Source organism: Macaca fascicularis, chromosome 11, assembly GCF_037993035.2.
Source record: "Macaca fascicularis isolate 582-1 chromosome 11, T2T-MFA8v1.1".
NCBI lineage: Eukaryota > Metazoa > Chordata > Mammalia > Primates > Cercopithecidae > Macaca > Macaca fascicularis.
Genome location: NC_088385.1, coordinates 34,794,438 through 34,821,342, shown reverse-complemented (window position 1 = coordinate 34,821,342; position 26,905 = coordinate 34,794,438). Strand labels below are relative to the sequence as shown.

At 42.2% G+C, this 26,905-nt stretch overlaps 1 protein-coding gene across 8 annotated transcripts in view; it reads right to left on the bottom strand.

Annotated features, from left to right (window-relative positions):
* Positions 1-26,905, bottom strand: part of BICD1 (BICD cargo adaptor 1) — a 266,893-nt gene that overhangs the window by 133,924 nt on the left and 106,064 nt on the right. The gene's annotated exons all lie outside the window — the stretch shown is intronic.

The following is a 26,905-nucleotide window of genomic DNA, read 5'->3' as shown; positions in this document are numbered from 1 at the left end:
ACCACACCCAGCTAATTTTTGTATTTTCAGTAGAGAAGGGGTTTCACTATGTTGGCCAGGCTAGTCTCGAACTCCTGACCTCAGACAATCTGCCCACCTCAGCCTCCCAAAATGCTGGGATTATAGGCGTGAGCCATCGCGCTCGGCTCATCCTTTTTTCTTAGACTATGGCTAATTGGGCACTTATCTTAGTAACTACTCTAAGAGCTTTGCATTACCTCATTTAATTCTCAAAGTAACACTATATTGCAATATTATGCTCATCTAACAGAAGAAACTTAGGCAGAGAGAGGCACATAACTTGTTCAGGGCCATGATTCAAACCCAAGTCTGTTTGAGTTCAGATCCCATGCCTTAACTGCTAAGCTATACGGCCTCCTTTGTTCCTGCTGATGATTTGGATTACATTCAATTCACTGTTTGCTTTAGGAAAATGAATTGATCTTAGTCCTGGGCAAACAGCTTGTGTTCCAAATAACAGCAGATATCCTGACCAGCCCTCAAGTAGTCACTTGAGTTGAGCTTTAAACTAAGCTCTTTGAGAATGGTGTGGACCCAGGAGGCAGAGCTTGCAGTGAGCCGAGATTGCACCATTGCACTCCAGCCTGGGGGACACAGTGAGACTCCGTCTCAAAAACACACACACACACACAAAAAACTAAGCTCTTTGATTCCCAGCAAACAAGTAAAAAATAAAGCACATAGAATTATATAATGCTAGTTATCTGATTTTTAAAATACTACTAGATATTCAAAAGAAATACACTTATTTGTTTACTATTATTTTTATCCCTACTATACAGGTGAAAAAACTGAGGCTTGGAAAGATCACAAGATTCAGACAAGATTCTATTGAAAATAAGTGGTGGGGCCTGATTGTGACCCCATGCTTTGTCTTCAGAGTCCATACTTTAAAACATCACATTATGTGGGTCAGACAAGCTTGTATTTTAAAAAGCAGCCTATGTTGGCCGGGCACGGTGGCTCACGCCTGTAATCCCAGCACTTTGGGAGGCCGAGGTGGGCGGATCACGAGGTCAAGAAATTGAGACCATACTGGCCAACATGGTGAAACCCCATTTCTACTAAAAATACAAAAATTAGCCGGGCACGGTGGCATGTGCCTGTAGTCCCAGCTACTCAGGAGGCTGAGGCAGGAGAATCGCTTGAACCCAGGAGGTGGAGGCTGCGGTGAGCCGAGATCGCACCACTGCACTCCAGCCTGGTGACAGAGCGAGACTCCATCTCAAAAAAAAATAATAATAAAATAAAATAAATTAAAAAAAATAAAAAGCCTATGTCAAGAGAAAGCTAAGACTTAAGAAAAAATGGAGAGATTGATGGATTACATGTCACTTGGGCTATGCCCCTTGCATATCTGTCAGCTGGGTTTTTGATAGGAATAGAATAACAAGTAGGCAATTGGAGGTAACTCTCTTTAATGGCAGCCTCAAGTACTGTGTGTTGCAGACTGAAGAGAGATTGTATGTGTTGGGTACCAGGCAAGCAGGAGGCAAGGCTGACATTCCATTAAAAATGAGGAACACCCTGCCGTGATGATTTGATTGGATGTAGGGGTCAGCCTATTTTCATAAGGGGAAGGGCAAAGAGAGACACAGGGTCAAATGGTCCTCAAGAAAAGCTCCGATATACTGAGCACCTATTAGCAGACAAAAAACTAGACTGGAACGTTTTAGGCATAGGTATTATTGGCTCTCTATCCTATATACAAAAGAAATTTAGTATTGATTTTTTTCCAAGTCTCATTGTAAAAATAATTGTTTTCCATATTTCATTTCAGAAAATATCTATGAAAGTCAATTAATTTTGAAATAGCAGATAACGAATGATTCTTCTTACCTATAAACAACTGAACTATTGATTTCTTAAATGCCACTGGTAAGTTTGAATAAGAAATAATTAATATGGATAAGAATGTAATATTCTTATCACAGGAGGGGTACCACACTGTAAATGGCATTAGGACATTTAGCCATTTATAGGAAGATTTTTAATTTAAACTCTCTTGCTGTTCCACACATCAAACTAAATCTCATGTAGATGAATACATTGAAAGCATAAAAGCCACAAAAACAGGTAGAAATGAGCGTTATATTTTTATAGTTTTGAGAAGAGTGAAGGGAAGAGGAGAGAGTGGGAAAGATAATCTGCCTAAGGGCACTCTAAGGAATTAAAACAGGAGCACTAAACCTTCAGGGTGTCAAAAGTAAAATAAAATCAAAAGGAAAATAAACCAGTGGAAAGGATTTCTACTCATAGAAAAGGATTGAGAAAATCAGTAATTTTTTGGCACACACAAGTAGTAGAAACATTAAAACCTAATAAATAAACGTGTAAAATTGATGAAATATAAATTTAAAAAGTCTTCTACCATTTGATCAAGTAATTATACTTCTGGAATGCTATCCCTAAGAAATAACCCTGGCCAGGCGCGGTTGCTCATGTCTGTAATCCTAGCACTTTGGGAGGCCAAAGCGGGCAGATTGCTTGAGCTCAGGAGTTTGGGACAAGCCTGGGCAACATGGCAAAACCCTGTCTCTACCAAAAATACAAAAAAAAAAAAAAAAATTAGCCAGGCATGGTGGGGCGTGCCTGTAATCCGAGCTACTTGGGAGACTGAGATGGGAGGATCTCTTGAGCCTGGGAGGTGGAGGTTGCAGTGAGCCAAGATTGTACCACTGCACTCCGGCCTGGGCAGAGTGAGATCCTGTCTCAAAAAAGAAAAAAAAAAAAAAAAAAAGGAACCCTAAATACACTTTAAAAATATATGCAAACTGCATGAAATAATAATACAATAGCTAACACTCACCCAGCCCTAACTCTGCACCAGGTACTATTTCAAGTACATTACATGTAATCCCCACAACACTCATTTAATCCCCACAACAGATCCATGAGTTAGGAATTGTCATTATTCCCACTTAATAGCTAACAAGATTGAGGCCCAGAGAGGATAATTTACTTGCCTAAGGTTATGCAGCTAACATGTACGTAACCAGAGTTAAACCCTGGCAAATAAGAAAATGAATGCATTTGCAAAATCTGCACTTAGCTCTAAAAGCAAAATCCAAAGCTTCTCACTTCAATTATTTGCAAAGTTTTAGGTAATAAACTTGTAAGAAATTCTATTAAATTGTACTTAATACAAGTTTTCTTTTGTGAATCTTTTTTTTTTTCCTTTTTTGGAGATGGAGTCTCACTCTGTCAGCCAGGCTGGAGTGCAGTGGCATGATCTCGACTCACTGCAACGTCCGCCTCCTGGGGTCAGACAATTCTCCTGCCTTGGCCTCCCTCGTAGCTGGGATTACAGGTGCCCACCACCAAGCCCAGCTAATTTTTCTTTTTTGTATTTTAGTAGAGATGGGTTTTCACAGTGTTGGCAAGGCTGGTCTCGAACTCCTGACCTCAAGTGATCCACCTGCCTTGGCCTCCCAAAGTGCTGGGATTACAGACATAAACCACTGCATATGGCATATAGCTTTCTTTCTTTTTTTTTTTTTTTTTTTTGAGACAGGGTCTCAGTCTGTAGCCTAGGCTGGAGTGCAGTGGTGCAATCACTGCTCATTGCAGCCTGACCTCCCTGGGCTCAGGTGATCATCCCACTTCAGCCTCCCGAGTAGCTGGGGCTAAAGGTGCACACCATCATGCCCAGTTAATTTTTTTTTTTTTTTGAGAGACAGGATCTTACCATGTTGCCCAGGTTGGTCTTGAACTCCTGAGCTCGAGTGATCCACCTGCCTCATCCTTCCAAAGTGCTAGGATTACAGGTGTGTCTTACCACGTCCCACCTTGTGCATCTTCTTTATCCAACATGAAATGTTATACTGTTAGGCTTCAATAAAATTTCCTGGAAATCTAGTTAAAAAAAAATTCAGGTGCCCAGGTCCTATGTGGCCAAGAATGAGGGAAAATAGACTGCTTTTAGTCTGTGATTTGATGGGATATACTGGGGAAAGTCTGTCTCCAAAAGCAGTCAGAGCAGAGCACTAACTCTAGTTATACTTCATAAAAATTCTTGCTGAATTCAACCTTCATAGCTCTGACCTCTACTCATTTCAGACAGGAGTACAACTCACAGATTGGTAATAGAGAACAGATCAATTTCAAGGCCATCTAGGACAGGCATAACCATACACAGAAGAACCTGGCTTTAAGTCTTTAATTAATAAGACTTCCCTTAGGCTGGAGAGCCAAGTAGTATCTGCCTCCGTGTTTCCCAGAGGGCACTAATCAGGCTGTGTACTTGGAGGATGTCCAGCAGGTGTTTTCTGCTCTGAGTCAGGCCACTATCCTGAAAGGTGCAGTCCATGGGGAGAGAACTGCATTTTAGTATTAGGATAAATTGTAACTTCATTTTATTCCCCTGTACAGTCTAATAAAGGCAGGCATGGCCTTATACATGCAGCTATTTCCAGCAGTGCTTGGCAAAGCATTTGCACAGAGTAGGTGCTTAATGGAATGCTAATTTCTGAAGGAAACATTTTACAGCCAATTAAAATACAGCACAGAGTTTCCATTTCTCTTTGCCACTGTCTGGTAGATACATATGACTCTCTGCACGTACACATCGAAAGCATTTGCCAACTCAATGGTATTTCTCTCAATCTGAAGCTTAATGGTGGATTTGCCCATCACAATAAGAGGGTAATAATACTGTCTGACCTTGGAGTGACTCACTGCCCTCCTCTGCTGACTGGCCCCAGGCAGAAAGGGTAATGCGAAATAAATGAATGGGTGAGTACATCGCAATGAGGTGAACATCATCAACTCTACTCTTCTGAATCCTATTAATTTTAAATATATCTTCTCTCTTTGTTCTAATAGCAAGTGCCCCAAATAGAAAAAGATACAATAAATAATCGATTTGTAGCCAAAGTTACACATTTATTATCTTTTACTCCTCTTTCTTATTTTCTTTCTTCCTTAGTGTTGTAGAACATGCATTTTTAATGGGTGGGGAGTGGCATCACCTCTGTGGCTGAGTATTGGTCCCCAAAGATATCCAGTTCCTAATCCTGGAAACCTGTGACTCTTACCTTATATGGTAACACAAGCTTTGCAGATGGGATTAAATTAAGGATTTTGAGATGGAGAGATTATCCAGGATTAGCAAGGTAGACCCTAAGTGTAATCACAGTGTCCTCATAAGAGGCAGGCAGAGGGAGACTTGACAGAAGAAAAAGGCAACGTGACATTGAAACAAGATGCTACACGGCCGCTGGCTTTGAAAATGGAGGAAGCAGCCGTGAGTCAGTGAATACACAGAATGCAAGTCTGGAAGCTGCAAAAAGATGGAAGCTGGAAGAGGAAATGTACGCTTCCCTAGAGCCTTACTAGGGGGTATGGCCCTACACCTTGACATTACCCCAGTGAACTGCATCTCTGGCCTCTAGAACTATAAGGGAATACGCTCTTATTGTTTTAAGCCACAAAATTCACAGTACTTTGTTATAGCTGCCATAGAAAATTAATATAGCTCCCAAATGGGTGAAAATTGGTCCTTGGGGAATCAAAACATGCTTAGGTTATTACAGTGGTTTGTAGTCTTTTCGAGATTAAACTCTGACAAAATCTTACTCTTCAGTACAGGCATATCTTGGAGATATTACAGGTTTGGTACCAGACCACTGCAATAAAGCAAGTATCTCAATAAAGTGAGTCACAGGAATTTTTTATTTTCTAGAGCATATAAAAGTTATGTTTACACTATATTGTAGTCTCTTAAGTGTGCAATACCATATATAAAATATACATACCTTAATTTAAAAATGCTTGAGTGGGCCAGGCATGGTGACTCATGCCTGTAATCCCAGCACTTTGGGAGGCGGAGGTGGGCAGATCACTTGAGGTTGGGAGTTTGAGACCAGCCTGACCAACATGGTGAAACCCCACCACTACTAAAAATCCAAAGTTAGCCGGGTGTGGTGGTGCATGCCTGTAATCTCAGCTACTCAGGAGGCTGAGGCAGGAGAATCGCTTGAACCCAGGAGGCGGAGGTTGCAGTGAGCTGAGATCACGCCATTGCACTCCAGCCTGGGCAACAAGAGCGTAACTCCTTCTCAAAAAAAGAAAACAAAACGAAACCAAAAACCACTCGAGTATTAAAAAATGCTAATGATCGTGAGCTAAGATCGCGCTACTGCACTCCAGCCTGGGCGACAGAGCGAGACTCCGTCTCAAAGCAAACAAACAAACAAACAAACAAACAAACGCTAACGATCATTTGAGCCATCACTGAGTCATAATCTTTTTGCTGGTTGCAGGTCTTGGCTCAGTGTGAATGGCTGCCAGGACTGATAAGTGTGGTGGTTGCTAAAGGTTGCAGGGTGGCTGCGACAATTTCTTTTTCTCTTTTTTTGAGAAGGAGTTCCGCTCTTGTTGCCCAGGTTGGAGTGCAATGGTGTGATCTTGGCTCACTGCAACCTCCACCTCCTGGGTTCAACTGATTCTCCTGCCTCAGCCTCTCGAGCAGCTGGGATTACAGGCATGTGCCACCATGCCCAGATAATTTTGTATTTTTAGTAGAGACAGGGTTTCTCTGTGTTGGTCAGGCTGGTCTCAAACTCCTGACCTCAGATGATCCACCCACCTCAGCCTCCCAAAGTGCTGGGATTATAGGCGTAAGCCACAGCGCCCAGCCAACAACTTCCTTTCTTTTCTTTTTTCTTTTTCTTTTTCTTTTTTTTGTTTTGAACTGGAGTTTTGCTCTGTCGCCCAGGCTGGAGTGCAGTGGCACAATCTCGGCTCACTGCAAATTCCGCCTCCCAGGTTCACGTCATTCTCCTGAGCCTCCCGAGTATCTGGGACTATAGGCGCCTGCCACCATGCCCTGTAAATTTTCTTATATTTTTAGTGGAGACGGGGTTTCACCTTGTTAGCCAGGATGGTTTCGATCTCCTGACCTCGTGATCTGCCCGCCTCGCCTCCCAAAGTGCTGGGATTACAGGCGTGAGCCACCGCGCTCAGCTTTTTTTTTTTTTTGAGACAAGAGTTTTGCTCTTGTTGCCCAAGCTGGAGTGCAATGGCGTGATCTCGGCTCACGGCAACCTCTGCCTCCCGAGTTCAATCAATTCTCCTGTCTCAGCCTCCCAAGTAGCTGGGATTACAGGCATGCCACCACGCCAGGCTAATTTTTTGTTATTTTTAGTAGAAATGGGGTTTCAGCATGTTAGCCAGGCTGGTCTTGAACTCCTGACCTTAGGTGATCCACCCGCCTTGGCCTCTCAAAGTGCTGGGATTACAGGCGTGAGCCACCACGCCCGGCTGACAATTTCTTAAAATAAGACAATTAATTTTGCTGCACTGATTGTTCCTTTTGTGAAGAAAGATTTCTCTGAAGCATGCGATGCTGTTTGATAGCATTTTACTCAAGTACAACTTCTTTCAAAATTGCAGTTGATCCTCTCAAACCCTGCCCCTGCTTTATCAACTAAGTTTATGGGATTTTCTAAATCCTATGGTGTCATTTCGACAATCTTCACAGTGTCTTCTCCAGGAATAGATTCCCTTTCAAGAAGTCATTTCCTTTGCTCATCCATAAGAAGCAACTCCTCATCCATTCAAGTTTTATCATGAGTTTACAGCAATTCAGTCACATTTTTAAGCTTCATTTTTAATGCTAGTTCTCTGGCTATTTCAACCATATTTACCAGTACTTCCTCTACTGAAGTCTTTAAAAAAAAAATTCTTTTTTAGGAGACAAGTCTCGCTATGTTGCCCAGGCTGGTGTCAAACCCTGTGCTTGTGATCCACCTGCCTCAGCCTTCCAAAGTGCTGAGAATTATAGGCCACCATGTCCAGCCTGCTCTACTGAAGTCTTAAAATCCTCAAAGTCACCATGAAGTTTGGAATCAACTTCTTTGAAACTCCTGTTCATGTTGATAATCTGACCTCCTCCCAATAGTATCTAGAATGGTGAATCCTTTCCAGAAGGTTTTTGATAGACCTTGCCCAGATCCATCAGAGGAATTACTATCAAGAGCAGCTATGTCCTTATAAAATGTATTTCTTATATAATAGACTCCTGGATCCATTGGCTGCCCAATGGATGTTGTGTTAGCAGGTATGAAAACAACAGTCATCCCCTTATACCATTAGAGCTCTTGGGTGACCAGGTACACTGTCAATTAACAGTAATATTTTGAAAGGAATCTTTGCTTCTGAGTGGTAGGTCTCAACAGCAGGCTTTAAACGTTTGATAAACTACTCTATAAACAGATGTGCTGTCATTCAGGCTTTGTTGTTTCATTAATAGAGTACAGATAGAGTACATTTAGTATCATTCTTAAGGGCCCTAGGATTTTTAGAATGTTCAATGACCATTGCCTTCAACTCAAAGTCACAAGCTATATTAGCCTCTAACAAGAGCCCAAGGGACAAAAGCCTGTCCCTTGAAACTCTAAAGCATTGACTTCTCCTCTCCAGCTATGAAAGTCCTAGCCTGAAGGCATCTTCTTCCAATACAAAGTTATTTCACCTACATTTGAAAATCTGTTATTTGGTGAAGCCACCTTCACTAATGATCTCAGCTAGATCTTCTGGATAATGTGCTGCAGCTTCTCCATCAGCACTTGCTGTTTACTCACCCTTTTATGTTATGAAGATGCTACCTTTCCTTAAACCTCATGAACCAACCCCTGTTGACTTCAAGCTTTTCTTCTGCAGGTTCCTCACCTTTCTCAGCCGTCAGGGAATTGAAGAGAGTTAGGGCCTTGCTCTGAATTAGGCTTTGGCTTAAAGGAATGTTATGGCTGATTTGATCTTCTATCTAGACCACTCAAATTTTCTGCATATTGGCAATGAGGCTGTTTCACTTTCTTATCATTTGTGTGTTCAATGGAATAGCACTTTTCATTTCCTTCAAGAACTTTTCCTTTGCATTCACAATTTGGCTGTTTGGCACAATAGGCCTAGCTTTTGACCTATATAGGCTTTCAACATGCCTTCCTCACTAAGCATAATCATTTCTATGTTTTGATTTAAAGTGAGAGACGTGCCACTCTTCCTTTCTCTTGAACATGTAGCAGTCATTGTAGGGTTATTAGTTGGCCTAATTTCAATATTGTTGTGTCTCATGGAATAGGGAGGTCTGAGGAGGAGGAGAAAGATGGGAAATAGCCGGTGGGTGGAGAACTCAGAACAGATACAACGTTTATGGATGAAATATCAATTAAGTATTTATTATTATTATTATTATTATTTGAGATGGAGTCTTGTTCTATCGCTGAGGCTGGAGTGCAGTGGCATGATCTTGGCTCACTGCAACCTCTGCCTCCCAGGTTCAAGCAATTCTCCTGCCTCAGCCTCCTAAGTAGCTGAGCTACAGGCACCCACCACCACACCCAGCTAATTTTTTTTTTTATTTTTAGTAGAGACAGGGTTTCACTATGTTGGTCAGGTTGATCTCGAATTCCTGACCTTGTGATCTGCCCGCCTCAGCCTCCCAAAGTGATGGGATTACAGGTGTGAGCCACCGTGCCTGGCCTCAATTAAGTCTTATATGGCTGCAGTTCATGCCATCCCAAAACAATTACAATAGTAACACCAAAGACAGTGATTACAGATCACCATAACAGATACAACAATAATTAAAACATTTGGGCCGGGCATGGTGCCTCATGCCTGTAATCCCAGCACTTTGGGAGGCTGAGGCAGGCAGGCAGATCACAAGGTCAAGAGATTGAGACCAGTATGGCCAACATGGTGAAATCCCGTCTCTACTAAAAATACAAAAAAATTAGCTAGGTGTGGTGGCGTACACCTATAGTTCCAGCTACTTGGGAGGCTGAGGCAGGAGAATCACTTGAACCTGGGAGGCGGAGGTTGCAGTGAGCCAAGATCGCGCCACTACACTCTAGCCTAGGTGGCTGATGGAGACTCTGTCTCAAAAAAAAAAAAAAAAAAGAAAGAAAGAAAAAGTTTGAAATACTGCAAGAATTACCAAAATGTGACACAGACATAAAAGGAGCATATGCTGTTGAAAAGAAAATGGTCCCAGTAGACTTGCTCAATGTAGGGGTGCCACAAACCTTCAATTTGTAAAAAAAAACCACACAGTATCTGCCAAGAGGAAGAAAGCAAAGCACAGTAAGACACAGTATGCCTGTATTTAATTTTGTGGCAACTAGGAAAAAAAAATAGCCATGAAGGCTCTTTTCGGAGATGATAATGAAGAAAAGGTTGTGAAACATCATTTCATTGGAAGGCACTACCAGCGAAAGACTAATTCAAAGATGATACAAGATTTTTGTTCCACTCCAGGCCTAGATTTATTATCATTAATTGTTGAGGGCAAGAGAGCAGGTGTTATCCTGACAGGTTCTTTTACGTCCTTCATTCTAACTACTGAGTTAACTATCCAAGAAAGCTTGTGAGCCACCTGTTTTTACAGACCAACCTCTATCCCATTCTTAGACAGACATACTCTCGTGTAAGCTACAATAAGACACATGAGTAATTCTGCCTGTAAATATTGTCACTCTGTTAATATGTATGTTTTCAAACAACGGTAGGAATATTGTGTGTTAAGCCTATCAGGAAATAGATTTTTATATTCTAGATGTCTATAATCTACTGTAGGCTGTGAGAATAATATATATTGTGATAGCCTCAGAAGAGATGTTTAGGCTGGCAACCGTGGCTCACACCTGTAATCCCAGCACTTTGGGAGGCTGAGGCAGGCAGACTGCTTGAGCCCAAGAGTTTGAGACCAGCCTGGGCAACATGGGGTGATCTCTACAAAAAATACAAAAATTATTCAGGTGTAACAGCACATGGCTATAGTCCCAGCTACTCAGGAAGCTGAGGCAGGAGGATTGCCAAAATTGTGCCACTGCACTCCAGCCTGGGCAACAGAGTGAGAGACTCTGACTCCAGGGAGAAAAAAAAAAAAAGTGGTGTTTAGTTACAATTCTGCTTTTTTTTTTGAGACAGAGTTTCACTCTTGTTGCCCAGGCTGAAGTGCAGTGGCGTGATCCTGGCTCACTGCAACCTCTGCCTCCCAGGTTCAAGTGATTTCCTGCCTCAGCCTCCCAAGTAGCTGGGATCACAGGCATGAGCCACCACACCCAGCTAATTTTGTATTTTTAGTAGAGACAGGGTTTCTCCATGTTGGTCAGGCTGGTCTCGAACCCCCGACCTCAGGTGATCCACCCGCCTTGCCCTCCCAAAGTGCTGGGATTACAGGCATGAGCCACCACATCTTGCCTAATTTTGCTTTTTAAAAAGCTGTCTTAGTGAAACCAAAACTATATCAGAAAACTATTTCTAAATAAGTACTTTTAGTGTTCCTGAACAAGTGGTGATATGGAAGCTGGCTAACTAGGTAATCAATGTATAGCCTGTCTTATGAGATGCATAGTGTTCTAACTTAATTCAAATTGGAAGTTAAATTTGGATCTACTAATACAGCTAATACAGTTCAGTCTACAGTATTTGTTTTTAAAAATATGTTTGTTGGATATGCATTAAAAAGTGTAATTTGAGCTATATATACAAATTCATTATGATATCACTAAGCTCATTCATTAGGTTGCTCAAGTATATGTTTCCTATAACCTTCAAGAAATTAAGTCCTGAGTAGATTCTGGTATCCTTGATTGTTAGATTAAGCTGTAAATTCCCTTAGGAGAATTAAATGCCTGAATGGAATCTTAATCAGGCTAGACCTGCCAACTGGGATGTTCTTTGGAAATAGAGGTCAAGATGTAAAAAAAAAGATTAAAATTGTCCAGTAAGCATCTCAGATGAAATGCTGACTATGCATCACTTCTCCGCCTACCAGGCTGCACAGGGAACAAAACCTGAACTTAGGGTGGGAGAAAAAGTTTGAAACCAAATCAAGCTATTTTTAGTCCAAGAATCAATATGTACAAAATGGATTGTGCACAGATCTTCATTCTTATGGACCAAGAAGTTAAAAACTGGTCTTTGACCCTATTCAAAAATAGGAAAGGGGAGGGAGGGAGGGAAGGAAGGAAGAGCAAGGGGGAAGAATGGGAGGGAGGGAGGCAAGAGAGAGGACAGACATCCTTATATATATGCTAAGTACACCATACCAGTTCTACATTTTAAAAAGTAGGCTGCTTTCCACTGCTTAGTTTTAAATGGTGAACAATAACAGACAAAAATATAATGACCTTGGAAAAACAGTAAAGGGAATGTGCAAGATTAGTTTGTTTTTTTTTTTTTTAAGACAGAGTCCTTCTCTGTCATCCAGGCTGTAGTGCAATGGCACAATCTCAGCTTACTGCAACCTCCTCCTCCTGGGTTCAAGCAATTCTCCTGTCTCAGTCTCCAGAGTAGCTGGGGTTACATGTGCCCGCCACTACGCCCACCTAATTTTTGTATTTTTAGTAGAGATGGGGTTTCACCATATTGGCCAGGCTGGTCTCAAATTTCTGACCTCAAGTGATACGCCCGCCTTGGCCTCCCAGCAAGATTACTTTTAAAACATAATTTTTTTAAAACCTATGTCAGTGCCAGAGTTGCCATTTCTACAGTATGTCCTGGGTAATGCTCTCTGCCATTTCCCATTTAATTTTCCATTTGGCACTGGCTTAACGACAGGCTATTACACAAGAGGTTGATGTCACTGTCATATCAGGCCAGAAGCTTCGGCCCCTTCTCATTGTCTAATGCAGAAATAAAGCAGTCACAAATTAAAAGAATTGGTACCATTTTGAAACTGTGTCCAAATAATGTTCAACATTTGGATTCCAGAAATATTTAAATATGGTTTCTTTGGAGGAGGGGTGGGGGGCAGGGTCTCGTTCTGTCACTCAGGCTGGAGTGCAGTGGTATGATCACAGCTCACTGCAGCCTCAACCTCCCAAGTATCTGGGACTACAGGTACACACCACCATGCCCTGTTAGTTTTTGTATTTTTTTATAGAGACAGGGTTTTGCCATGTTGCCCAGGATGGTCTCAAACTCCTGGGTTTAAGTGATCTGCTCACCTTGGCCTCCCAAAGTGCTGGGATTACAGGCATGAGTCACCATGCTCAGCCTAAATACGCTTTAATTTTTGAAGTTTTCTCCAAAATATTTGGGATTATGAAGATCCTGTCCCTTATTATCTCCCCAAAATAACCTCAAAAAGGCTAAAGATATTTTTGAATAAAGAGCAACTGACATCATTTTGTGAGCTATTAAAAAGCTATTGTATTCTTTCTCATTGACAAATATAATACCACTTTCCAAATCATGGAAAAAAATATTTCCAAGTCCTTAAAAAGAGAAATTAAATGTCCATGCTCCTTAAAATAATGCATGCATTTTATGACCAATCAATATTCACTGGTTCTATGAGCAGATGAGATGACAGCAGTCAGCATGATAATTTCACAGATGTGTATACTGCACCTTCCTTTAACGGAAACCTGACTCTCCCTTGAGGACACTGTTTCCCCGCAGCCCTCTGAAGTGCTGACTATTTCACTCCCATACCACTGGGCCTGAGACAGATGCCCCTTTTGCTCCATGTGGCTGCTTTCATTCTCCCTCTCTCCTCTCTAAAACTCCTGTGCTTTAAACCTCATGTCATCGGATTCTATCATCCGCTATCCAGCATTGTTACCGTGACCTACCAAACACCAACTCATTCCCCTTCATTTCTCATTGCCATTGCCATCATCTCTAGAATTTCTGGTCTTAATTCCTGGCAGTCTCAATACCCACAGAGATGATCTCAATTCTTGAATTCCTATTTATTTATTTGCTTCTTTATTTATTTGAGACAGGGTCTCATTCTGTTGCCTAGACTGGAGTGCAGTGGTGTGACCTTGGCTCACTGCGGCCCCGACCTCCTGGGCTCAAGCGATCCTCCCATCTCAGTGTCCTAAAGTGCTAGGATTACAGGCAAGAGCCACTGCACCCAGCCCTGAATTCTTCTTTTCGAGGGATCTTCTCTCCTACGGCAGGCACTCACTCCCACGACTCCCGTGGTTCACTCTCCCGGGTGATTATCGCCCACTTTTGTCCCTTCAAATCTCAGTCCCGCCCCTACCTTCCCTCTCAGCTGCTGACCTTGCTTCCGCCGCAGCGAGGAAATGGAAGCAGGCTGAAGAGGACTCGCTTCACTCACATCTACCCATGTGCTGGCATCCGCATCCACATATTCTGCTTTTCCAAGCATTCCCCTATGTTAAATTTTCTAGCTCCTTCTAAGGGCAATCCTCCATTTTTGACTAGATTCCATCCCTTTCTCCTTTACTCAAGGAAATCAATTGCTCTAGGCTTTCTTGTCTTTTCTTCTTACATCATTAAAATTTCCCACTTTATGGGGTCATGGCCATTAGCATTCACAAATGTTATTTCTTCCATCTTAAAAAGGAACAAAACCCAATAACTTGCATGTGAGCCCATATGTCCCCTAGCTACCTCCTCATTTCTTTGGTCCTATTTGCAAACAAACTCCATGAAAAACACTTCTATTCTCTGTCTGCAATTCCTCTCCTTTTATTCTCTCTTAAACCTACCATCCTCAGGCTTCTTCTCCCAACACTCTATGGAAACTTCTCTCACTGAGGTGACCAATGACCCTTTGTTGCTAAACACAATGGTCAATATATGTCCTCATCTTGCTTGACCTGTTAGCAGCATCCACACTGTTGATCATTTACTTCCTGGATACCATTTTCTTATTTGGATTTCAGAAAACATTCTCTACTTTCTACCTCACTACTAGTTTTCAGTCTCCTCTACCAGTTTCTTTTTTTTCCCCCTCACCTCTCAATGCTGCAGTGACCCAGGGCTCAGTGCTTGCCCTTTTCTCTCTACATATCTGCCCTTGGTGATTTCACCAATGCCACAGCCTTACATAGCATCCATCTACTGATGGATCCAAAAATTTTTTGTTTTTGTTTTTGTTTTGAGATGGAGTCTCACTCTGCTGCCAAGGCTGGGTGCAGTGGCACAATCTCACTGCACCTCCACCTCCTGGGTTCAAGCAATTCTCTTGCCTCAGCCTCCTGAGTGGCTGGGATTATAGGCGCACACCACCACGCCTGGCTAATTTTTTGTATTTTTAGTACAGATGGGGTTTTGTCACGTTAGCCAGGCTCGTCTCAAACTTCTGGCCTCAGCTAATCTGCCCACCTCGACCTCCCAAAGTGCTGGAATTACAGGCGTGATCCCAGGCGCCTGGCCAGGATCCAAAATGTATACCTCAATTCCCAGACCTTTCTCCCAAAGTCTTGGCCCTTATTACCCACTATTCACTAAACATCCACAGGTGGACCTCTAATAGAAATTTAAAACTTAACATGTTCAAAACTGAACTTCTGACCTTCCTTCCTTAAATGTGCTTCATTGGAAGGTCTTCCCATCTCAATTGATAACTCCATTTTTCACGTTGGTCAAGTCTGAGGGTTTACTCAGACTAGAGTTCTTTTCTCATACCTATCTCTCATTCTCTACATTCAACCCATTAGAAAATCCCATTGGGGCCACTCTCAAAAATTATTCAGAATATGAGTACTTTTCACCACTTCTGCCCATCATCCTGGTCCAAACCACCATTTTTGCATATCTGGATGACTGCAGTAACCTCACATTCCTATCCTTGCCTCAATAAAGTCAGGTTACTCCTTTGCTCAACACCTTCCTGTAGCTTCTCATTTCACTTAAGATAAAAGCCTAAATCCTTTCAATGGTCTACAAGGCCTTACACGATCTGGCTTCCTGTTACCTCTCTGACTTCATGACAGTGTGTATTGGTGAAAGGATAGACACACAGAACAATAGAGCAGAATGCAGATTCCAGAAATAGACCTACACAAACATGGCCAATAAATTTTGACAAAAGTGCAAAGGTAAGTCAACGGAGAAAGAGTAGTCTTTTCAACAAATGGACAATTGGACATTTATATGCCATAAAAAGGAACTTCAATCTAAACTGACTCCTTTATGCAAAATTGAACTCAAGGCCCTGCATCAAAAGTCTTAGGACCCCTTTCCAAGAGACCACGGCACTCAATGAGAATCACTCAAAGAGTGGCAGAGTGATCAAGAACACCAAGAGCATCCTAATGTCCTATGTCCATGTGGAACTTATGTTCAATGACATGAACAATTTGCCAGAGTCCTTCAAAGGGACCAAGAAAGCCATCGTCTACCTTACACCTTACCGCTCATCTTTCTGTCCAAGAAGAAGAACTCCATGATGGCCTTCGAGATGCCTTTCCACCTGATGAAGGACTGTGACATCAACTAGCCTTTTTGCTGCAAACTACTTCAAAAGAACAGTGAAGGGTGAAGCAGGAGATGGCTGGGAAGGCTGGTCTTCATACAAGTTAACCTTATAGCAGTTTGGACAATGAATGCTACAGGTGGCATTTCAAGCCTCCAGGGGTGAGGCCCCCAACAGACCCTATGGGTACTCTTACATACCCAACAGAGCCTATGTCTTTCCTCTGCCAATCACCAATGGAACATACCTTTGCCCTTCTGGCTGCCCCAATCCACAGTCCCCATCTGAGTTCTATCCAGGACCTCCCATGGTGGATGGAGCGATGGGATGCCTGCATTCCCTGTCACTGCCCTATCTGGGCTCATGGAACCTCTGGTCAGCGGCCCCATTGGCCCTGGCCCCTCTGCTCTGGCAGCTAAAGTCAGAGCTGCAGAAGCAGCTGTCAGTGCTGGGCAACCCACACAACACCTACATACTGAGGAACCAGCCTCTGCCACTACACTATTACAGCTCCCTCCTCTGAAAATAAGAAGATGCAGTAGACTCCCTCCCACCTCCCTGTTTCCCAGCCTCTTTGCCTGCTCCTACCCCTCCCCTTGGGGCAGCATCAGAGGCGAGGGGAGGCGACGGAGGGCCTTGTTCCTCCTCCAAGTCTGACTGTAAAGTTACCAGCAACTGGTGATGAAGGAAGAGAGAGGCCCCTGGCCTCTGGAGAGGTGCCCCCCAGCTTCCCACACTAGCTCAGAATCCAGGGCGCTGCTCAGCCATGCTCCTGTTACCATCTTTAGGGCTCTTTTCTGGGGCACAGGTGTCCCCCTTGTTCTATTTTTGCTCTAGTAGCTTCACATGGAGGAGGTTCTCCAGCCACCTCCTCCTTCACAGTCCATCCAGCTCCCTTGGTCTGGCAGCCACTTTACACTCAACCTCCTGAGCTGTGTATCTTCCCCCAGGACCTCCCCAGGCCCTCCTCACATGCCTTCCCCTGGTCTGTGCCAAGCTGTGGAAGGCCACCATCCAGAAACTGTGAGCCCACATTCCCTTCCCAGCCAGGCTCCAGCCCCAGGCACACTGGCCTTCCCCGTCCTTGAAGAGTTCCAGGGGTTGGGTGGTGTCAGGAGCAAGGCCACCACATCTAGGGAGGAAGCCCCTGTACTTCCCTGCTAGTGTTTCTGGGATTTCTTTCCTATGCCTTTTCTCCTCTCCCTTCCGTCTAGAAGAGTCTTCTCAACTGGGACAGGAGAATGCATGTCTGTCCCATCATGGAATTTGAGGGCCACTAGGTGGGCTGGGAGAAGGGTCGCTGAGGCCTGGGGCCTGGCCTGGCCCTGTGGGATGCCCATGGCCTGCTGGCCACTCAGCCTGCACTCTCCCTTTAAGCTTCATGCCTGGCTGGTGATATGCTCCCTGGATGCACGGAAATTTGCTCTCATTTTTTTCCCAGACTAAGTGTGAAGTGAGAAGATGGTTATTTAAAGAGAATTCTCTAATTATTTGACAAAAATCCAGTTAATATATTAATATAAAATTTAAAAATAGGTCAGGTACAGTGGCTCACGCCTGTAATCCCAGCACTTTGGGAGGCCGAGACAGGTGGATCACCTGAGGTCAGGAGTTTGAGACCAGCTGACCAACATGGTGAAACCCTGTCACTACTAAAAATACAAAAATCAGCCAGGCATGGTGGCATGTGCCTGTAGTCCCAGCTGCTTAGGAGGCTGAGGCAGGAGAATCGCTTGAACCCGGGAGGTGGAGGCTACGGTGAGCCGAGATCGTGCCACTGCATTCCAACATGGGCAACAGAGCGAGACTCCATCTCAAAGCAAACAAACAAAACAAAACAAAACAAAAAAACTTACCTAGGAAAAGAAACACCCAATTAAAAATGGGCAAAAATCTTGAAAAGACAATATACCAAAGAGAATACATGGAAGGCAAACAAGCACACAAAAAATGTTCAATATTCTTAGTCAATAGTGAAATGCAAATTAAAACCATGAGATATCACTACACACCTATTAGAGTTGCTAAAATTGTAAAAATACTGTCAAGGCTGGGCCGGACGTGGTGGCTCACGCCTGTAATCGCAGCATTTTGGGAGGCCGAGGTGGGTGGATCACCTGAGGCCAGGAGTTTGAGACCAGCCTGGTCAACACGGTGAAATCCCGTCTCTATAAAAATATTAAAAAATTAGCCAGGTGTGGTGGTGGGTGCCTGTAATCCCAGCTACTTGGGAGGCTGAGGCAGGAAAATCACTTGAACCCCGGAGGCAGAGGTTGCAGTGAGCTGAGATCACGCCATTGCACTCCAGTCTGGGCAACAAGAGCAAAACTCCGTCTCAAAAAAGCAAAACAAAAACAAAAACAAAACAAAACAAAAACAACAACAAAAACTGTCAATACCAAGGGTTGGAAAGAATAGGGGCAACAGGAACTTTTACACATTGGTAGTGGGAAAGCAAAATGGTACGGCTGCTCTGGAAAACTTAACCATACACTTACCATATGACCTAGCATTCCCACTCTCCTAAGTATTTACTCTAGAAAAATGAAAACGTCACAAAAACATAAGTGTACGTGAATGCTTATAGAAGCTCTAGTCGTAATCACCAAAATCTAAAAACTACTCAACTGTTCTTCAGTAGGTGAACTGATTAATGCAACCACAGTATATCTATAAAGTGGAATAATACTCAGCAATAAAAAGGAACAAACTATTGACACATGTAACAACTTACATGAATCTCAAAGGCATTATGCTGAGAGAAAGGACCCAATCTCAAAAGGTTACATACTGTTTTATTCCACTTATATGACATTCCTGAAAAGAAAAAGAAAAAAAAAAAAAACTATAGTGATAGAGAATAGATCACTGGTTATCAGAGGCTGAGGTAGGAGTGGCTTTGACTACAAAGAGTAGCACTGACCAAGAGAGGTTTCTGAAGTGGTGAAACTGGTCTGCCTCCTGATAGTGGTTGTGGCTATATGAATCTATTTACGAGTTAAAATTCATGGAACTGGCCAGGCGCAGTGACGCACACTTGTAACCCCAACACTTTAGGAGGCTGAGGTGAGTGGATCACTTGAGGTCAGGAGTTCGAGACCAGCCTGGCCAACATAGTGAAACCCCATCTCTACTAAAAACACAAAATTTAGCCAAGTGTGGTGGTGCACACCTGTAATCCTAGCTACTCAGGAGCCTGAGGCAGGAGAATCGCTTGAATCTGGGAGGTGGATGTTGCAGTGAGCCAAGATTGCACCACTGTACTCCAGCCTGAGTGACAGAGCAAGACTCTATCTCAATAAAATAAAATAAAATTGATAGAACTGTATACACACACAAAAAAATTCTATGAGCCTAAATTGCAAACTAATCCTTACAAACAAACCCATTTTGTTATCTGATTTTCCCCAAAAGCATAATCAAATCACAACTATTAAAAAATGAATTGTCTATATTTTGTTAAGACTTTGCTTTCAAATTCCCAGTGGCATTAATAGACATATTTGTTTACTGTAGCTCAGCAAGTGTTAGAAAGAACTTTTCAACCAAAAGAAATATAGCTCTCTCCTGTGGAATCGCATACGCGCTGCAAGTTTGTTGAGAGAATTAAATGCAATAATGAATGTAGTAAAGTGCTAAGCTTCATACCTGGCATATGGTGAGCTCAATAAATGTTAGCTATGATATTATGATCAGTTACGTAAATCAGTTAAAAACAACGAAAGTTCTCCACTGTTTGGTGCACTGCATCATTCCAGAGAGGTACGAGGTCCATTCCCACCAAGTATGGAGAGGAGGAGAGAGACAGGGACAGGCCAGGAAACAGAAAACTTTCCAGCTAGAGCCAAGCCATGCCTTCACAGAAATGTCAGCTTCACTCAGCTGTGTGTAACCACAGCTCCCAATGACCATCAAAGACTGTAAGAAATACTTTGGTTTTTACCGGATACATTAAATAATTCAATCTTTTCCCTATGATTCAGGTCATCGGCAAGAACATCCAGTGCTGTACTAGGTAATAATGCAAGGATTTTTTCATGGACTAGCCAGATATGAAAGGGTGTTTATAGTGATAGGAAGATACCTAGATGGCTCTCCTCTTTGTAAATGTGTGTTCCATTTCCTCTTTTGGTGTCAGGATGTCAGCCATGACTTCTTGCTACTGTCGGATGGTGCTGAGGCCTCCTATGCTGCTCCAATCAAATAGAGCTTCTGTTTTCCTATGTGTGAATAAGTTTGACAACCAAACTTTGAAACAGTAAATATCATTTACAAAGTCCTCTATTTCTTATAAGACACTTTCATGGAAAACATCTCATTTTATCTGCATAAAAATCATGAGGTGTAGGAGAGGTGTTAGTATGATAATGTTTATACAGGAAATGAGAAGTTTAATCACACAACCGGTAAAATGGCTGAGCTAGGACCTGAACTCAGAGTTCCTGATTTCTGGGTTTTTTTTGTTTGTTTGTTTTTGTTTTTTTTTTCAGACAGAGTCTCGCTTTGTCGCCAGGCTGGAGTACAGTGGTACAATCTCAGCTCACTGCAACCTCCGCCTCCTGGGTTCAAGCAATTCTCCTGCTTCAGTCTCCTGAGTAGCTGGGACTACATGCACACGCTACCACGCCCAGCTAATTTTTGTATTTTCAGGAGAGACGGGGTTTCACCATGTTGGCCAGAATGGTCTCGATCTCTTGACCTCATGATCCGCCTGCCTCGGTCTCCCAAAGTGCTGGGATTACAGGCGTGAGCCACCACGCCCAGCCCAGAGTTCCTGATTTCTAATTCCACACTATTACCAAATCTCCTATGTATCAAATACAGGCACATCTTATATTATTGTGATTAGTTTTATCGAGCTTTGCAATGTTTTCTTTCTTTTTTTTCAAATTGAAGGTTTGTGACAACTCTGCATTGAGCATGTCTATTGGCTCCAGTTTTCCAACAGCCTGTGCTCACTTTGTGTGTCTGTGTCACATTTTGGTAATTCTTGCAATATTTCAAGCTTTTTCATTATTATTTTATCTGTTATATTGACATGAACCACATCCATATAAGACAGTAAACTTAACCCATAAACATGTGTGTCCTGACTGGCCCCCTGACCAGCCATTCCCCATCTCTTTCTCCTTGGGCCTTCCTATTCCCTAACATAAGACAATATTGAAATTAGGCCAATTAATAACCCCACAGTGGCCTCAAAGTGGCCAAGTGAAAGAATCATACTTTCAAGGAAAGGAAGAAATGATGAAGCATATGCCAAATTAGCCATGTTAAGTTAGCTAAGTTAGCTAAATTGTGAATGCAAAGGAAAAGTTCTTGAAGAAAATTAAAAGTGCTACTCCATTGACACATGAATGATAAGAAAGTGAAACAGCCTCATTTCTGACATGAAGAAAGGTCTGGATAGAAGATCAAACCAGCCAAAGCCTAATCCAGAGCAAGGGCTCTTGTTAATTCTTTTTTTTTTTTTTTGAGACAAAGTCTCTTCCTGTAACTCAGGCTGGAGTGCAGTGGTGTGATCTCGGTTCACTGCAACCGCTGACTGTTGGGTTCAAGCGATTCTCCTGACTCTAGCTGGGATTACAGGCGTGTACCACCACACCCAGCTAATTTTACTAAAAATGTAGAGATGGGGTTTCATCATGTTGGCCAGCCTGGTCTCAAACTCTTGACCTCAGGTGATCCACCCGCCTCAGCCTCCTGAGTAGCTGGGATTACAGGCGTGCACCACCATGCCCAGCTAATTTTACTAAAAATGTAGAGACAGGGTTTCGTCATGTTGGCCAGCCTGGCCTCAAACTCTTGACCTCAGATGATCTACCCTCCTCAGCCTCCCAAAGTGCTGGGATTACAGGCATGAGCCACCGCACCCGGATGCCTCTCTTCAATTCTACGAAGGCTGAGAGAGGTGAACATGCTGCAAAAGAAAAGTTTGATACTAGCAGAGGTTAGTTTATGAAGTCGAAGGAAAGAAGCCATCTCCATAACATAAAGCGCAAGGTGAAGTAGCAAGTGCTGATGTCATTAACTGATGCAGTAAGTGATCCAGCAGATCTAGCTAAGATCATTGATAAAGGTAAACTAAACTAAAAAATAGATTTTCAACACAGACAAAATAACCTTATAGAAGAAACCTTGTAGAAGAAGAATTTTTAAAAACACACAAATTTATTGATCATAGTTCTGCAGGCTGAAGATCTAAGATTAAGGTGCTGGCAGGTTCAGTGTCTGGTGAGGGCTGCTCTTTGTGTCCAAGATGGCACTTCGTTGCTGTGCCTTCCAGAGAGGATGAATGCTGTGTCCTCATACGCTGGAAAGGACAAAAGGGCCAAAAGGCCTAGCTAGTTCCCTCCAGCCCTTATATAAAGTCGCTAATCTCATTCACCAACTAAGTGCCTGACCTCTTAATATTATCACATTGATGATTAAGTTTCAGTGCATGAATCTGAAAGGGGCACATTCAGACCATAGCAGCTATTGTATTAAAACTTCATATACTTTTCTAGAAATTTCATTAGCTTGAGGCAGGGTTCGGAAGAGGGAAACCTGTGCTCTTGGCAGCTACGGTGACATGGCAAAGAATGGCACATCAGAGCCAGTGTTCCTGAGTTCAGATCACGGCCTGTCACTTGGTACCCATGTGCTCTGGACAAGTGATCTGACCTCTCTTTGATCCATGTGCCCCATCAGTAAAATAGGGGTAGAATATAAAAGGAATTACCTCAGGAGGGTTGTTAGAAAGATTCAGCAGTTAAGGCATGTAAGGTATTTAGAACACTGTCTGGCACTCAATAAATGTTGTTATTTTCACTTTAAATTATAGGCTTAATCTCTACTAAGGTCAATAATTCATTTGATAACTCCAATCTTCTGCATTCCACCTGAAGGCGCCTATCTTATGTGACATCTTTTTATCACATATATACCAGTTCTGGTTAGGAATACTGCATAACTGCTTTGTATACTTTGTAAATATTGCAGTTAATTCTAACATATCTTTTTTTTTTGAGACGCAGTCTCGCTCTGTTGCCCAGGCTGGAGGGCAGTGGCCAGATCTCAGCTCACTGCAAGCTCTGCCTCCTGGGTTTACACCATTCTCCTGCCTCAGCCTCCTGAGTAGCTGGGACTGCAGGTGCCCGCCACCTCGCCCGGCTCGTTTTTTGTATTTTTTTTAGTAGAGACGGGGTTTCACTGTGTTAGCCAGGATGGTCTCAATCTCCTGACCTCGTGATCCGCCCGTCTCGGCCTCCCAAAGTGCTGGGATTACAGGCTTGAGCCACCGTGCCCGGCCAATTCTAACATATCTTATATTGGAGACATTAACTGGTAATTGGGAGCATTAAGTTGTAATAAGTTTCATCAACCTATTTTATGGTTTCATTAATGTGGATTTTAGTTTAGTACAAATAAGTATAAAAGTAAATATATTCTAGTATATTATACCTACAGGTTGAAGATAGAAAAAATGAAATTCAAACTTATTTACTAAATATCTGTTTACACCCTACAGCAATCTGCTTTCTTTATGCTCTTACCAAAATAATGCTGTGTCAAGAGAACTCAGAGATTTCTTCACTCTGTCTATGATTGGCCCTGTAGGATTAACTCCTAATTAGGTTAAGTTTAACTATTAATTTGGTTCTCCAATTTGGGTGACCAGTTTTTCTTTACACTCCCTGGATTTTATAAAATTATTATTGTTGTTATTATTTTTGAGACAGAATCTCGCTGTGTCGCCAGGCTGGAGTGCAGTGGCACGATCGCGGTTCAATGCAATCTCTGCCTCCCAGGTTCAAGCAATTCTCTGCCTCAGCCTCCTGAGTAGTTGGGGACAGGCACCCACCACCATGCCTGGCTAAATTTTTAGTAGAAATGGGGTTTCACCACCTTGGCCAGGCTGATCTTGAGCTCACGACCTTGTGATCTACCCGCCTTGGCCTCCCAAAGTGCTGGGATTACAGGCATAAGCCACCACGCCCGGCCTGTAAAATTATTTAAAGCAGTTTACCACTAAATTCATATGTACAATAAGGCTAATAAAAATGTTTAAAAGTGAGAAATAGATTTTTAAAAAAAACCTAGGTTAGTGTTTTATACTTAAGCATAGCCCCAGAGCTTCTTAACAGTCAAGGCAGAAATAAAAATGTGTAATTCTACTGCCTGATTCATATCATGATAGAAAGAATTTTTGAGGTGATAAATTCAAAGAGATATTTATCTCATGTCTCTTACCCTAAGAATATAGATCTACATAATGAGTTATATTGTCAATGATATTTTTGGAGGACGCAGAACATTATTAATGATAATTGCTTATGTTTATTACGTATTCACTCTATATCAATATAATCTTAATATAAATTTTACAAACATCATGAATTTAATACTAAAACTTTCAGCAGAGCTGACTAGAATACTGATTTTCTAAAACCTAATTCAGTAATTTTTCCATTTTTCACCATACTATCCTGTAACTACTATTTATGGAAGAGAATTTGACATTGTAATCACACACAAACACACACACACACAGGTAAATCTTTCACACTGCACCCAACACATATGCATGCACACACACCTTTGCCAGGACAACAATACTACTGAAACAGGAAATGAGTCCTTTTAGTAAAGAAAAATGATCCCATTAATTAAGTTATTAAATACACAGCTTCTATCAAACTGATCATTTACTATATTTTGGGTTGGTTATCCTTGCACATTTCTCATGGTCCATTATGTCATAACTGTTCTAAGTTACATGATCTCTCTTCCAATCGCTGTACATCAGTTAATGCATATAGTACAAAAAATAAAACTGAGCTTACAAGGAAATCAAATCTGAGATTTCAACTTAATACCAACCATTAAAAGTCTGTTATCAATACACCAAAAAATAGAATTTATTCCTATTCTCCTTTTATGTTAGCTCTAAATGTTAATAATAATTCTTTTAGGTACAGCGAAACAAAATGTATCTGCTGGATTAAAAACAAAAACAAAAACTCAGGGTTATAGTAATATTACCAGCTCTCACCCCATCAGAAAGAACATTAACAAATACATTGTTGGCACACATGAAACACAAGACCTTTTATTTTCTTTTAGTTACCTGACAAATCTGAAGAAACACATTCATAGGCTAAAGTGCCTCAAGCTGTTTTAGATAAAAAAATACCTAAATGTGGATATAACAAGTTATTCTCTTACTGCAAATCTATTATCGAAAATGCATAAAAATTGAAGGGTCACAACCAATTGATTTCTTCAGGAGATCATGGTGCTCATAGCAATGTCCCAATTGTGGGCCTTCCTCAACTTTGACAGGCCAAAAAATCTAAATTAGTGGTTCTTAAAATGTGGTTTCCAGAGCAGCAGCCCCCACATCACCTGGGAACTTGTTAGAGATGCAAATTATTGGGTCCTACCTCGATCTACTGAATCAGAATCTCTGGGAGAGGGCCCCATGTTCATGGGCTGATGAGTTCTCCAGGTGATTCAGATGTTCCTTCAAGTTGGAGAACTGATCTGAATGAAAGGCTCTTCAATTTGTTTTTCTTTTGCTGCCTCCATTCATTCCTAACTTGTAACTTCATGCTTAATTAACTTCTGCCACTCATCATAAATCTACTCATTGGAACTGCCCTCAAGCGCGGCTGTGTAAGTGAGGATGCTCCATCAATCATCACCACCTTGACTCACCCAGAAAAGCATCTGTGGATTCCCTGCCCCATCCTCAACCTTGGCTGTTCTTGGCTCAGCTGCAGCTGCTACACAACGGGGATTGCAGCTTTCAGAGGATCCACCCAACTAGCCATCAAGACTGCTCTACTCATTGGTCACATTCTTCTCCATAAACCACCTACATGCATGTGCACATGGTCCTCATGTTGCCTATGCCACGCCCTCTCTGCCAACTTGCACGTGACCCTGCTGCTCATGGCTGCTGAGGTTGCTCCCTGCAAATGTTTAGTGACTTGCTTAATCCAGAATGGTGGGCTTTGGCTCCACATGACCCTCTGTCCACTTCTGCAGTGGATGCTGGAATGTGCCACTGCACTCCAGACTGGGCAACAGAGTGACACCCTGTCTCAGAAAGAAGGAACCAAAGAGTAGCTGGGGTTTTAATAGTTGTTCACGTCGGAGGGAAATGAGGAGGCCCTGGTATCCTGAAAACTGTCTCATGTTCTTCTCAGTACTCAACACTAACTTCCACTTGACTGGATCCTTTCTCTGTCTTCACAAGTCATATTGCTATATTTGGGCATATCCAAAGATAATGAGATAAGTAAACCAGAAACCTTGCTGTCAGTATTCATTAGTTCATTGTAATATGAACATGTGTAAATGTAAATTATCTAGAAAATTCCAATAAATTCCGGACAACTTATATCTTATAAAAGTGAAACCCTATTTGCAATATGTCACTTATTTCAAATGTGGATTACTTCTCTTATAGTTTACAATATTGAAGAATATTTTCATCCTACATATTTCTATCACTAAAATGCTCAACTAGTGAGCCCATTTGGTTGTGGACCTGTCAATCACCACTGCATTGGTGTAGGAGTTAGAGGACGTCTGCGTCTCTTCTACAGTTTTCATATCAAAATACGGAGTGAATGATTGAATATAGTTTCCAAAAATGCTCTTACAGGGTTTGATGGATGAAGCTACTTTTGGCTATCTCTGTTT